Source organism: Myotis davidii, unplaced genomic scaffold, assembly GCF_000327345.1.
Source record: "Myotis davidii unplaced genomic scaffold, ASM32734v1 scaffold1421, whole genome shotgun sequence".
Lineage (NCBI taxonomy): Eukaryota > Metazoa > Chordata > Mammalia > Chiroptera > Vespertilionidae > Myotis > Myotis davidii.
Window position 1 is genome coordinate 684,291 of NW_006291550.1, and position 13,036 is coordinate 697,326.

General features: G+C 41.0%; 1 protein-coding gene and 1 long non-coding RNA gene across 3 annotated transcripts in view; both read right to left on the reverse strand.

Moving 5' to 3' along the window:
• Window positions 1-13,036, reverse strand: part of UNC13C (unc-13 homolog C (C. elegans)) — a 158,091-nt gene that overhangs the window by 38,222 nt on the left and 106,833 nt on the right. The window lies entirely within an intron of this gene.
• Window positions 4,495-13,036, reverse strand: part of LOC107183266 — a 16,919-nt gene continuing 8,377 nt past the window's right edge. Inside the window, exons 2-3 of one of the 2 annotated variants that reach the window (XR_001514055.1) lie at window positions 6,726-6,729; window positions 4,495-4,765 (exon numbers count right to left, since the gene is read on the reverse strand). This is a non-coding gene — a long non-coding RNA (uncharacterized LOC107183266). Of the gene's footprint in view, window positions 4,766-6,725; window positions 6,730-9,814; window positions 9,818-13,036 lie in introns of both variants that reach the window. The other variant, XR_001514056.1, reaches the window with a different exon arrangement.

The following is a 13,036-nucleotide window of genomic DNA, read 5'->3' on the forward strand; positions in this document are numbered from 1 at the left end:
CCTTTATTGCATTGCGAAGTTACACCAACATTAAAAGAGCTGCAATGTTAAGTTTAAAAAACAATATCCACAACTGAAAAAGCTGGTAGATGACTAGTGTTAATTGGGAACTAAGTTTTGGAGAGGCAACATAACCATGAGGCAGTGTGCACAGAAGGGAAGAGCTCAGTCTCTAAGCCATATTGTCTAGATTTGAATTCAGGCTCCACCACATAGTAAGCACAGGGACATTGGGCAAGTTACTTAGTCTCTCTCTGTTTCCATTGTAAAATAGGAATAATAGTAGTACTGGACTCATTCAAATATTGTAAAGATTAAATAAGTTTTTCCCTGCAAGGGACTTATTAAAAGTACCTGGCACAGAGACAATCTTTCATATTATTGTGGTTGTTGTTGTTGTTTATTAAAATATTGAACTCTTCATCTCCTAGCAATTTCCTTTCTATGAGTCTGTCATACAGAAATACTTGCAAAAATACACAAAGATGTATATAAAAAAAAGATGTTAATGGCAACATTTTTTTAAATAGTTAAAAAATTACCTATAAAATTACATATCCTATATAACAAAGAGGGACTATGCAAATTGACCATCACTCTGCCACAAAGATGGCGGCGCCCACAGTGGAGGCTGAGTTCCCATAATGAGCCTTACGAGCAATCAGCAGGGACCTGAAGATGTGCCCTCCCCACCCCCTCGTGGGGCTGGACAGGGGACCCCAGGCTGTGCCGCCAACCCTGGCACCAGGCTGGGGGACCTCAGGACATGGCCCCCACCTGGCGGGGCTTGATGGTGGACCTCAGGTCATGCCCCCCACCCCAGCACTGGGGATGTGCCCTTCCCACCGCCTCCATGGGGCTTGACAGGGGACCTCAGGCTGTGCCACCAACCCTGGTGCCAGGCTGGGGGACCTCAGGCCACGCCCCCCGCCCAGCGGGGCTTGACAAGGGTGGGACTGGCCAGGTCTGGATCTAGCCCAATGGGGAGGGGGGCAGCCGGGTCTGGGTCTTGCGTGATTTTGAGTCACACATGGGTGGGTGGGGACTTGACTCTGGGTCCTGTGGTGCGCCCCAGACTCTGACAGGAGGAAGAGTTTCATATACATTTTACTAATTTTCTTTCATCTCTGACGCATATTATAGAGAAAGGGCAAATAGCAATATTAAAATATTTCCTTTAATCCCCTTTTAATGTGCACGAATTTCATGCACCGGGCCACTAGTTTATTTATAAGTAGTGAAATAGTGAGTATATCATCATGTTATTATGAAATATTATAAATCCCACACTAAAAAGGAAATCTGTATATAAGTTATGAAATGATGAGTGTGAAAGGCCAAATAGTCTAACAGTATGCATGTTATACATTTTTTTTGGGGGGGGGTCAGGGGAAAGAATGTAAGTTTTATATGTGTATAATGATATGAAATGATGAGTGTGAAAGGTCAAATAGTCTAACAGTATGCATGTTATACAATTTTTTTGGGGGGGTCGGGGGAAAGAATGTAAGTTTTATATGTGTATAATTGAAGGTCTGGGAGAATAAACTTTAAAGTACACATAGTAGGGATGGAATCAGCTGAGTTTATTAGCTTTCTAATCACACACTTTCATATTATATGCTTTGTTTTTAGTGAGCATCTACCACTTCTTAAATAAAATGTTTAAATATACAAAAAGGAACAGAAGATTAGAGTGGAAAAATATAGATGACATGTTCATTTTACTGATATAAAACCCTGTGCTTTCCCTCTCTGCCCTGATGTGGTTGTCATTTTGACCAGTATGTTATCTATTCTGCCAAGCAGATATCATGAAGAAATTGCTGAATGCAGCATGTGATCAAGCAATTTAATGCATTGAGAGGGAATGTGTAATGTGCACTGATGGGTAAATGGAGCAGTGTCCATGGTGATCCGGTAATAGATACCTGTCTGACAACAGAATTGACTTCCTTAAATAATCGGTCAAGAATGCTTACCCAGCAGAATATTCTCAAGGAGCAACATTCAAAGCCATTTTAAAAAATGAGCTGTGTTATGGACAACACAAACAGATCCAAGAGATGACTGCAGTTATCAACAGTAGGTCCCAGGGTCAGATCTCTGGCTGAGAGATCATTTAATACAAAGACATTATTGCAGGCCAAAAACAAGAACCAGAGGCTGGTGTAGAAATAGTAAAATGTAATTCTCACCATCACGTTGAGGCAGCTACTCTGCAGGAGGCAGCGTACACAAATTAACTCCGCTGTAGAAAAGGCGTCAGAGCTTGATAATAATAGATTGCTCTGACATTTTAATCCAGAATTGTTCTAATCTAATGTAATTTAGCAAGGACAATATATTGACAAAGAAGGGATTGTTATGGACAGAATGGATAACATGTGTCAGAAGAGAAATAGGGAACCGATAGCTTCCATTTCCCAGCAGATATGTGAACAGAAGAACTTACTGCAAGAAACCCTCTGCATTTCCTTTTCTTCTCTTTTTTTAGCCTATTTTGCTTATTGATCATTACATTGTACTGAATAAGACTTTAAAATCTGGAGTATGTAAAATGGAGTTACTGTATAGGTTTTAAAATAAATGAAATAAACATAAAAACTTCATTTTGTTATTAATATATTTAACTTGGCATATTGCTAGCAAAGCACTGAAGCCATGTAGTTATATACATCTGACCAGTTCCTGCTCTGTTCTAGCTGAATCCTAGTTGGCTGAAGCCATCATTGAGTCATTCATTCATTCATTCAGTCATTCATTTACTCAGGTATCCATCAACCACTTACTGGGCTCCTACTTCTCAGGCACCAAAGGTAGTTTAAGTCAGTGATTCCCACTCTTCAGGTTGTACATTAGAAAGACCTGAGGACTTTTAAAAACATATAGATATGAGCTTCATTCTGGGCCAATTAAATTAGAATCTCTGGGGTAGAGTGCCAGCATTTGTACTTTTTTAAAGTTCTGCAGGTGTTTGGATATGCTGCTAAGAACAGGAGCGACAGGTATAGTGGCTCCCAGGCAAGACACACAAACCTTTGTTGACGCTCATAGGCTCATGGAGAGGTAGAGAAGCAGACAGGCACTCACAGTCCAGTGGGACGTGCGCTGTGATAGGGAAGGGAGGGGGCTTGGGCAGCACAGAAAGGAGAAAGGCATAACGGAGACTAGACATGGATTTGCTCAGGGAAAGCTTCCTCTGGGAGCTGTGTCTGGAGCTGACCCTCAAAACCCAATTTGAGGGATCTTACTCTGCATCACTGAAACGGCCCTTTTCTAACAGTGGCCCCTCTTGACTCTCAGCCACCTGAGCCAGACCAGGACTGAGAATGCGGCCCTGCTTTCAGGCACTGGATGTAGATTATCTGACCCCTTCCTGGGGCCACTGTTTGCCTGTGTCTCCTTTCCTCTCTGATCTCCTCTTCCTACCTAGTAGGTCCTGTGGCCTGTGTCTAAGGCAGTGGCTCCTAACCCCCAGCTGGAAACAAACCCCTGACAGAGTCCCCTGTTGATGCAACATCCTTTGGAGATGAGATAATTATTCATCTCATTATGGAGGACAAAGCTGTTTTAAGGTAGGCCTGGGTTCAGGTCATTTATTAATCAAGCTTTAGCCTCTTCTTTTTCTTAAAGCATGGGGAGGACTCCATTTTTATTTTTTTTCTACTTTTCTCATGTCATCTATTATAATGACATTTCTCTTCAATGACCTTTCAGAATACTAGCATCTGTGAGCAACTCAATGTCTTCCAGGACATTGCTGCCACAGGGCTGCCCTGTGCTGGCCCCGGAAGATGTTCAATGGAAAGATTATCCCGCCAGAAATAACATAGTCTTAAGAGGAATTGTTGACTTTAGAAAGATCGGAGAGGAGTCTACCCTCACAGGAGTGGCCCTGTTAGTTTCTATTAGAACTGGAGAATTAGGGAGTCAGAACCCCCTAAAGATAGAGATGTCAGTGATCCCCAAATAACTTATACTACCCCAATCAAAATAAGGTGTTTACAAGAAAATGTGCACCTGAACCTGGAGGTGTTTCCACTGTGACGTTTTCTGGTTTAAGGATAAATGTATTTCTCTGACTGACTTATTTCACTTAGTATAATAGTCTCCAGGTCCCTCTATCACATGATCTCACTCATACGTGGAATCTAATGAACAAACTAAACTGATAAACAAAATAGATCCAGAGACATAGAAGCGTGGAACAGACTGTCTAATCTCAGAGGGAAGGCAGGGGTGAGTGGGTGGGAATCGATCAACCAAAGGACCCATGGTCGCAGACAATAGGGTGGTGAAGGCCTGGGGCAGGGGTAGGAGTGGGCCAGAAGGGGTTAATGGGGGATGGGGGGTAGAAAGGCCATATGTAATACTTTCAACAATAAAGATTAAAAAAAAAAGAATAAATGTAATTTCAAACTTTCAGTTTTTGTTTTGTTTTGTTTTTGTTTTTGTTTTTGTTTTTTGTTTTTTGTGTTTTTTTTCCCCTAAGAGATGGCATCTCGCTGTGTTGCCCGGGCTGGAGTGCAGTGGCTATTCACAGGCGCGATCCCACTACTGATCAGCATGGGAGCTTTGACCTGCTCCGTCTCCGACCTGGGCCAGTTCATCCCTCCTTAGGCAACCTGGTGGCCCCCCGCTCCCGGGCGGTCACCATATTGATGCCTAACTTAGTGCGGACACTCGATCGGCATAGCGCACTACAGCCCAGTACTCCTGGGCTCAAGCGATCCTCCAGCCTCAGCCTCCCGAGTAGCTGGGACTATAAGCGTGTGTCACCGCGCCCGGCTAGTTTTGGTTTTTTAAAATTGAAAGTAACCTAGAAGTGTTAGACACATGGTTAAGTACAGTTTAACCCATCTATATGACAGGAAATTACACATTCTTTAAAACTCACACTTTCAGAGATTTTTAAATGACACATGAAGGTGTCATTTATATCATGTTATTGGAAAAAATCAGGCCACATGGGTTGTACGCGTTTCTATATATCAATGATATACGGTATGGTATATATGATGCCGAGACATAGCTAGCAATGAGTGCCAGCTGGTCCAGTGTAGGATGAAGAAAAGGCTGACTTTATAAAGCATCAGAAGCAGATCAAAGGTCTGGACACCTGGGTATCAGCATCTTTGCACAGAGGAGATCTAAGACCTATGAGTGCGTGGGCATGAACACTTAGATTTCGGTAATAAAGACAGTGTAGGTGTTGTGTCCAGGACGGCAGGTAGAGAAAAGTCATGCTTAGGAGTGAGCTTTCCCCAAGGTCTATTTAAGCAAAGAAGTTCTCTGTCTCCTTACCATCCGCATGTGAAGGGGCTTGGGATGGAAGTGGTAACAGATTTGAACTGGAATATTAGCAACTAAAATGATGTTTATATATGGCTAAGAATGATCCCTACAGGCAGGATTCAAGCAGCAATTTATGGAATGATAAACAATCAGACAATCATCTCTCAATATAAAGAATAAGCACATTCTCCCAGCGTTGCCAATAAAGTGATTTTCTGAATACTGAATAGTTTTCTCATTAAAAATTAAAGAATCTATTTATTCAACAATACATAAAACATGATAAAATAAATCACACAGGATTCTCCAAAGATGGCTGAGATAGTGGCAGCTTAATGTTGGCTCTTCCTAAATTTACATAAAGACATACAGAGCAACTACTAAGGGAAATAAGAAAACTATTTACATGAAACAGGTGCCAAGATAGCCCCATAACCCCCTAAATATGAGACTACCAGAGGCCCCACTAACAGCCTCAAGGCTTCTGTGTAATGAGTGTCTGTGTGGGAGAAAGCATGGGGGCATCTTACAGACTTGAGAACCAGAGAACCCTACATTGGCCAACTTGAGGTTACTGAGGGCCAGTTTGAGATAACAGCTGGGGATTGGAGGGGATCTCCCCTACCAAGAATAGGTGAGTGTGCAGGGAACAGAGTAAGGACTGAAGGGGTAGGAGCAACCTAGTTCCTATGAACTCTCCATGCTAACCCTAACCCTACGTATTGTTTTGCAAAGGGATGGAACTTGAGTCCACTCAAACCTTGGGACTGAGCAGCCAATTTGCAGACACACAGAAGGACATGTTAAATCACACTCCACATCCTCAATCAGGAAAATCCAGACTTTGAGAGACTCTCTAATAAGGCAACCCATGTTCTTCAAAACACATTGTAAAGAAAAGAGATGGAGGAGGAACTTGTAAATAAAGAGACATTGAAAACATCGGATTACAAAGAAAGAGCAAGATGAAACTCTAGGGTATAAAACTATAAGGTACAAGGGAATGATTATTATCAAAGTCAGGACAGTGGTTATATTTGAAGGGAGAGGCAAGTGTGACAGGGACAGGGCACATGGAGAAGCTTCTGGGGTAACTGATAAAGTTCTGTTTGTTGACTTTTATGGGCCTCGTCTTTGCTGGATGTGTTTTTCTATACCTATTTCCTAAAGGAAAAAAAATACTTCAAAACATAAAATCTGTTGATATTATATTCTAAAAATAAAATATATTAATATGTTCTACCTACATGATATTAGAATGCTGGTAACCACCTAACGGATATGACTGTGTCTTGTTTCTATACAGTTGGCTAGGGTGGGAGGATTCTCTTCCTTAACTCTGTCTCACTTTTAGCCCAGTGAAATTAATCTATTGTTCTCATGAAGCCTGGAAATAATGGTGTTTATCACTCTGGGCAGTGTGTTACAGAGCTATTATGGTAATGAAAGTGTTTCAGAAGTAAAGTTATCCCCTCTATCTCCAGGCTGCACAGTTCCACTGAGACCACCTAGAGCTTTGCCTCCTTTGGATGCTTTTTTGGTCCCCAGAGGCCAGCAACAAACTAATCTCTTCTCAATGGCTGTTAACTGATGGAGAAAATGCTGCCTGTTGGGTGGAAGCCTGGCAGAAGCAGCCAGGTAAGGGGCTAGTGAGGAGGGCAGGCATAGAAGGCTGGGAAGCAGCTGGCTGTGGGGCTCACAGGAGTGAAGCAGGAGAGAGAGTGCAAGTCAGTCCTCTCACTCTTCCCAGGTGGGCGGCGGGGGGAGAAGTCACTGCAACAACACTGCAAAGACAAGGCAGTTCTCATCCTCACCATTTCCTTATCTTTGTCTGTGTCCACTTCTCTGTTTTGAGGGGGAACAGGAGCTTAGATGAATGGTAGTAGCCCTAGAATTGCATCTGGATGATTTTATGTCCTTCTGCCAGTTGTTAAACTCAACAGTACTGGCAAAACTCCGTTAGGTTAAGGTAAGGGGGAAGTGAGATAGATCTCTGGACTGTTCAACTGTGTCCTGAAATGAAAGAGCATTCAGGTCATAGTCAGAGTAAGTCTTGTACTCTCTTGATCAGCAAAACTTTAATATATTTTCTGCTGACAAAGTCAATGAAAGTCAAAGTTAATTTTATTGGTTGCTTATAAAAGAAACTGATGCAAATAAGGCAACCGCTATACCTCCTTTTATGTCTTTTCTACTCTTCTTATTGATGATTAACCAAATCCTACCCATCTTTCAACACCAAGCTAGGTCTCGCCCCTCCTATGTCATCTCAGCCCATTCGCACCATCGAGCACTCTCTCCCTCCTCTAAATCCTTATCACTGACCCATCATGCTCTTATAGGCCTGGCTTGGAATTTTGTTTATGGCCTATTCCCCCAGGAAGTTATCTTTTCCTTGATGTTATGTACCCTATTATCTAGTCCCCTAAATTCCGTGTTGTATCTAGCAGAGTTTCTGGCATGTAGATCATCAAAATATGTTTGTTGCTTGGTTTATTTTACTGGTAGGCACTGCATGGCATGCCAAATACTCGTTGAAACTAAAGAATTAATTGCTAGGAATAATGCAGTAATTCACTCTAATATAACTTAATCTCTTAGATTGTTGATTATTTGAGAATAGGGGCTGAAGTATTCAATGCTTTGCACCAATATCTTGAGTAGTGATTGGTTCACAATAAACATTCAGCTAACTTTAGTACCATGAGTAAATGATCAATAAATCTCTGTAGTTCTCTTAAAGTATAAACAAACTGAGTTGTGTATTTTTTTTAGAGAAAAAATATTCTTGCATAAGAAAAAACCTGATATGATGAGAAGGATATTCCATAATTCAGAAATGTTGTTTATCAATAAACATCTGAAAAAATAAAACACCAAAAATGTAAATTGTAGTGAATATTCAGTTATTATGATTATGATGCATTTAGCACTATGAAAGTACTAAATAGATAAAGAAATCTAATAGGTCTCCTATAAGCTAATTTCATCTACCTGAGCTCATCTTGTTTTCAAACTAGACCTTCTGTTTCAGCCAACCTGGCCTGCTGTCCATGCCTTGAGCACAGCTTGCCTATTCCTATATCTTTGTCTTTGGTGATACCATTTGGTGTCCATAGAAAATCCCTTCTTCTCTTAATTATAATCAAGATCCTTCCCTAGACTTCTCTTTTCCACCCAGTGTTCCTTGGATAACAATTTTATTCTTTGAGGATTTATGGAGGTTTTATTCTAATAAGATCAAGAAACAGTCCAGGATCTGCCATGTTCCCATACTAATATGTGCTGCCTTGAAATGACCCTCTTATGGTCCTATCCTTACCTATGCCTTGGTGAACTAGATCAAGACACACTAGAGTAGATGTCCATTATTCTCTTTAGCCCAAAGCACAGTAGAACAAGGTGTTAATAAATACCATATGCCTGCTAAGTTACACCTATTAAATCTCTTCCTAAAAAGAAACAAAAATAACCAAAACAACAAGTACTGTTTTGGTGAGAATATGGAGAAAAGGGAACCCTCATGCACTGTTGGTATGAATATAAATTGGTTCAGCCACTGTGGAAAACAATATGGAGATGTTTGATTTGCATCTCTCCAATGATTAGTGACATTGAGCATTTTTTTTTTCATATGCTTCTTGGCCGTCTGTATGTCCACTTTCAAAAAGTGTCTATTTAGGTCCTTTTCACAATTTTTGATAGGATTCTTTATCTTCCTTTAGTTAAGTTGTATGAGTTACCTATAAATTTTGGAGATTAAACCCTTATCAGATGTAACACTGGCAAATATGTTCTCCCACACAACGGGCTCTCTTGTTGCTTTGTTGATGATTTCTTTTGCTGTGCAGAAGATTTTTATTTTGATGTAATCCCATTTGTTTATTTTCTCTTTAATATCCATTGTCCTAGAAAATGTTTCAGTAAATATATTGCTATGAGATATGCCTGATATTTTTCTGCCTATGGATTCTTCTAAGATTTTTATGGTTTCCCACTTTATGTTTAAGTTTTTATCCATTTTGAGTTTATTTTTGCGTATGGTGTAAGTTGGGGGTCTAGTTTCATTTTTTTGCATGTATCTGTCCAATTTCCCCAACACCATTTATTGAAGAAACTGTCTTGACTCCATTGTATGCTCTTGCCTCCTTCATCAAATATTAATTAAACATAATGGCTTGTACCATCTCACACCTGTCAGAATGGCTATCAATCACATGATCTCACTCATTTGTGGATTATAATGAACAACATAAACGGATGAACAAAAATAGATCTAGAGACATAGAAGCATCTAACAGACCATCTAACCTCAGAGGGAAGGTAGGATGGAGGGGGTAAGAGATCAACCAAAGGACTTGTATGCATGTATATAAGCATAACCCATGGACACAGACAGTAGGAGGGTGAGAGCATATGCTGGGGAGTGGAAATGGCCAGGGAGAAGTAACTGGTGGGAAAAGGAGACATATGTAATACTTTAAGTAATACTTTAAGCCAGCCGTGGGCAAACTACGGCCTGCGGGCAAATAAATAAAAAAGAATAAAATACATCCTCAAAAAATAAATAAAACAAATATTATTGGGGAATCTTATTTTTCAAAACCAGGACAATCTTACCAGAGTCAGAGAAAAGGTTTTTACCTTTTATACAATTGTAGTTAAAAATGGTAAGAATGATTGCAAGGAACTACTGAGGAAATATAAATTACATTGCAGGTTTATAAAAGATACAAAACCAAAGCAAAAGAAGAGTCAAATGTAGAGAAAATTGCTCAGGCTTTTAACATTTCCTGCTTGTACCTCTGAACCTGGCATAAATATTCATGTTTAGTAGAGAATGTACTGGATGTGGAAACTTGAAACAGATTTGTGTCTATTGATAAGATAGGAATGACAATATCTCTCTACTTGTGTTTCCAAAAGAATCAAGTAAGATTATGAATACAGATATATTTGATAAACTCTAAAATCTACTACTCCTATAGGGTCTGATTATTATTACAAGGAGCTTAAGCGGGAAGAAGTCAGATGTTTTCCCTTTTTGCCATAGCACATTGCTGATTGCCATTCAATACATATTCATTGAGTATCAGCCACCAGGAGTACAAAAACTGAACAAAACAGATAAATAACCCTGCTGCCATTTTTTTTTAAGAAAATCTCTTTAAAGTCATGCGTATGGGTATCTATGTGTGTGTTTTAGTTTAATCAATATTTATAAATGGTATTATGAGTCATCTATAACAAATAAAATTTTAAATAAGAGATCTCCATAAACAAATATATATTTTAAAATATTATACTACTAGGGGCCCGGTGCACGAAATTCGTGCACTGGGTGTGTGCGGGGGGGAGTGTCCCTCAGCCCAGCCTGCCCCCTCTCACATACTGGGAGCCCTCAGGCGTTGACCCCCATCCCCCTCCAATCGCAGGATCGGCCCCTTGCCCAGGCCTGACGCCTCAGCCAGAGATGTCAGGCTTGGACAGGGGACCCCCATCTCCCCCCGATCACTGGCTCTGACCCCCGCCCAGGCCTGAGGCCTCTGACCCAGGGGAACCCCATCTCCCTCTGATCGCTTGCTCCACCCCCGCCCAAGCCTGATGCCTCTGACCCAGGCTTCAGGCCTGGGCAAGGGGACCATCATATCCCCCCAATCCCTGGCTCTGCCCCCTCAGCTCCCCATGGTTGCAGGCTCTGCCCCTGCCCAGGCCTAACGCTTCTGGCCTAGGCATCCGGCCCGGGCATCGGGGACCCGCAGCTGCAGCGGCCCCGTGATCATGGGCTCCGCTTTAGGCCCAGGCAAGGGACCCCTAGCTCCTTGGGCTGCCAGCTTCGACCGTGCCCAGCTCCCATCGCTGGCTCCACCCCTACTTCCTGCTATCACTGGCCAGGGCGGAAAGGGCGCCTGATTCTCTGATCATGGCTGGGCGGCCCTGGGGCCTACTTTGCCCTGCCCCCCAGTTCTTAGTGCCCCCCTGGGTTTCCAATCACTGTCAGTGGCAGGGGGCTTCTTCCTGCTTTCCCTTTCGCGTCCCTGCATTGTGCCTACATATGCAAATTAACCGCCATTTTGTTGGCAGTTAACTGCCAATCTTATTTGGCAGTTAATTTGCATATAGCCCTGATTAGCCAATGAAAATGGTAGCGCCGTATGCCAATTACCATTTTTCTCTTTTATTAGTGTAGATGTCCATTAGCAAATTAAAATTTAGGGAAAATATTTAGCTTTTAATTTTAAGTCAGAGGTCCCAGAACAAATTTGACCACCTAACCTATTTTTTTGTTTCTCTGTTTCCCCCATTATATCCTCTATAATAATCCTAAAGAACAAATGGGAAACACTGAGCTGCTCTTTACCTGATAGCTCTTAAGTAGAGTAACTCCAGCATCCATTGATTTAGCCTAACAGCCTAACAATCTGCATGTCCTCTCAGAGCCTGGCCTCGCATTACAGCAAACATCTTCTGAGCACCCGCTTGGTAACAAATGCTTTATAAATATTTTGACATAAACTTTTGGAACTGAATCTTTATGCTTAAAGTAGCATCGGATATGGAAGCAGTCTAATTTTTCTAAAAATAGAAGGAAAGTTTAGGAAATTTAGTAAAAATTATAATACCAAATCAACAGAAATGGACTTCATTTTTAGAACTTGAATTTTACTGTGCTTAAACTAAATCAGGATATCTCTCTCTCCTTCTACCTTCCAACTTAACTAGCTCTTAGGGAAATGCAAATCACAACTGCAATGGCATGGCTATTAGATTGGCTATTATCAACAAAACAAATAATGTGTGTTGGAGAGGATGTAGAGAAAAAGGCACCCTCATCACCGCTGGTGGGAATGTAAACTGTACAGCCACTATGGAAAACAGGATGGAGGTTCCTTGAAAAAATTAAGAATAGAGCTAGCATATGGCCCAGCAATCCCTCCTCTGAGTATCTATCTGAAAAAGTTGAAAGCATTTATTCTCAAATACATATGCACCCCTATGTTCATTGCAGCATTCTTCATGGTGACCAAGACATGGACGCAATGAAAGCGTCTTTCTATAGATGATTAGATAAAGAAGATGTGGTACACATATACTATGGAATACTACTCAGCCATAAGAAAAGATGAAATACTGCCAGTTGTGACAACATGGATAATTCTTAAGAGTATCATGCTAAGTCAAATAAGTCAGTCAGAAAAAACTAAGAATTATTATATGATTTCACTCATATGTGGGATATAAAACTGAAACTCATAAGCACAGAAAACAGTATAGTACTTACCAGAGTAAAGGCCATGGAAGGCTAGTAAAGGGGAAAGACGGTCAAATAGATGGTGATGGATGATTTGATTTTTGGATGGCGAGCACACAAAGCAATAATAATCATAAAAGAACATAAATAAATGTACGTCAGGAAACCATAAAAATTCTAGAAGAATCCAAAGGCAACAAAATCTCAGACATATGCCGAAGCAATTTCTTCACTGATACAGCTCCTAGGGCACTTGAAACTAAAGAGAAAATGAACAGATGGGACTACATCAAAATAAAAAGCTTCTGCACAGCAAAAGAAACCATCAACAAAACAACAAGAAAGCCCACTACATGGGAGAACCTATTTGCCAATGCTATCACTGATAAGGGTTTAACCTCCAACATTTATAGGGAACTCATACAACTCAACAAAAGGAAGATAAACAATCCAATCAAAAAATGGGCAAAGGAACCCTGCCTCCAT